Below are 2614 nucleotides of genomic sequence, written 5' to 3'. Positions count from 1 at the left end.
CTTCTTTGTCTCTCTCAACAGTTTTTGTGTTATTTTGTCTGATATTAAGATGGCTACGCCAGCTCTTTTTTGGTTTCTGTTGGCATGGTATATCTTTTTCCAGCCTTTCACTTTCAGTCTTCATGCATCTTTGTTGGAAAGATGTATTTCTTGTAAGCAGCAAATAGACAAGTTTTGCTTTTTCATCATTTCAGCCAGTCTGTGTCTTTTTACTGGAGGGTTGTGGCCATTTACATTCAGTGTGACTATTGATATGTAGTGAGTTTGCCCTGCCATTTTTCCAGTTATTTCTTTTATTTATTTATTTATTTGACAGGTAGAATTACAGACAGTGAGACACACACACACACACACACAGACAGAGAGAAAGATCTTTCTGTTAGTTCACTCCCAAAATGGCTGCAATGGCTGGAGCTAGGCCGATCCAAAGCCAGGAGCCAGGTGCTTCTTCCTGGACTCCTATGTGGGTTCAGGGGCCCAAGCACCTGGGCCATCCTCCACTGCTTTCCCAGGCCACAGCAGAGAGCTGGACTGGAAGAGGACCAGCTGGGACTACAACCTGGCACCCGTAAAGGGATGCTGGTGCTGCAGGTGGAGGAATAGCCTAGTGAGCCATGGTGCCTGCCCCCAAAGATATTTGTAATATATACTTTGAACTTCCTTTGATCTTTTACTGAGAGATTTTCTTCCTTTGCCTTCTTTCATATTGATGACTGTGTTTCTGTGTTTGTGTGTAACACATCTTTAAGCATCTTTTGCAGGGCTGGATGAGTGGTGACAATTTTTTTTTTTGACAGGCAGAGAGACAGAGGTCTTCCTTTGCCATTGGTTCACCCTCCAATGGCTGCTGCGGCCAGTGCGCTGTGGCTGGCGCACTGCGCTGATCCGAAGGCAGGAGCCAGGTGCTTCTCCTGGTCTCCCATGGGGTGCTGGGCCCAAGTACTTGGGCCATCCTCCACTTCACTCCCTGGCCACAGCAGAGAGCTGGCCTGGAAGAGGGGCAACTGGGACAGAATCCAGCACCCTGACTGGGACTAGAACCCAGTGTGCCGGCGCTGCAAGGTGGAGGATTAGCTTATTGAGCCGCGGCGCCGGCCGACAAATTCTTTCAATTTGTGTTTGCTGTGAAAGGTCTTTATTTCCCCTTCGATCATAAATGAGAGCTTTGTAGGATATAATATTCTAGGATGGCAGTTTTTTTTTTTTCTCTTAGTCCTTGGGCTACTCTCACCCTTCCTTCCTAGCCTGTCGGTTTTCTGATGAAAAGTCTGCTGTGAGTCTAATTGGAGATCCTCTGAGAGTAATCTGGTGTTTTTCTCTTGCATATTTTAGAATCTTTTCTTTGTGTTTCACTGTGATGAGTTTGATTAAAATGTATCCTGGTGAGGATCTCTTCTGTTCATGTTTTTTGAGATATTGAGAGTTCTGTGTGCTTCCTATACTTGGTTGTCTCTTTCTCCAATCCTGGGAAGTTTTCTGCTAGCATCTCACTTAAAAGGCCTTCTAATCCTTTCTCTCTCTCTCTCTCTCTATGCCTTCAGGAACTCCTAGAACCTGAATTTTGGGTTTTTCAATAGTATCCTGTAGATTTCCAATAATATTTCTTAGATTTTTAATTTCCTCCTCTTTTCTTTGGTTTGACTATATACTTTCCTGTGCTCTGTCTTCTAAGTCCAATATTCTCTCTTCTATCTCACGGATTCTGTTTTTAAGGCTCTCAAATGTGTTTTTTAATTTGTTCTATTGAATTTTTCATTTCATTTTGATTTCCCTTCAATATCTAAATTTCATGTTCTACTTAAATTCCTCATTTCATTTAGATTCCTCCTTAATATTTCATTTTCATGAGAGAGATTTTCTATCCTGTCCAGTAAGGATTTCTGTAGTTCAAGAATTTGTTTTTGAGAACTTCTTAATGTTCTTATCAATTTTTTGAGATCTGTTTCTTGCATTTCTTCTGTCTCATCATCTTCATAATCTTGTATTGGAGTGTTATGTTCTTTTGGGAGCGTCATGTTATCTTCCTTGTTCTTGTTTCTTTGGTTTTTGCGTTTGTTGTTTGGCTTTGTGGAGATCTTCTTTGGTTTCTGATTTTTTTTTTTTTTTTTTTTTTTGCTGTGGCAGCTTTTCTCATTATACTATGACTCTATATTAAATGGACTGTCTGCTTTTGGTGAATCTCTAGAGGCTTGTAGTGGGTGTGGCCAGAGCACTCTGTTCAGTTCTTCAGTGTTAAGGGTGTGCCTAATGTGACAGAACCAGGCTTGGCATGGCAATTCTCTCTCTCTCTCTCTCTCCCTCTCTCTCTCTTTTTTTTTTTTTTTTAAGAAGGGAAGTAATTCTGCTCAGCTGAGCTCTTCTTCTCAATGGTTACCAGTGGCCTGACCGCTAGCCCCAGTGGTTATAATGTTTGTCTGCTCTGTCCCAAGGACCACACAAAGGATCTGTGTAGTCCTCAGTGTAAAGATTTGCCTTCAATATCTCTCACCGTGTATTCAAGGCCACGTGAGCTTGTGGCGTCTCCCTCAAGGCTACGCACGTCTCAGCCACACCCTGAGTTCTCCAACACACCCTCAGTTTTATGTTTTTTTTTTTTTTTTTCCACAGTCCCGTT

The sequence above is a fragment of the Oryctolagus cuniculus genome, chromosome 3, assembly GCF_051225735.1.
Source record: "Oryctolagus cuniculus isolate XC-2025 breed Fujian yellow rabbit chromosome 3, ASM5122573v1, whole genome shotgun sequence".
Taxonomy (NCBI): domain Eukaryota; kingdom Metazoa; phylum Chordata; class Mammalia; order Lagomorpha; family Leporidae; genus Oryctolagus; species Oryctolagus cuniculus.
This window is presented reverse-complemented; position numbering follows the sequence as displayed.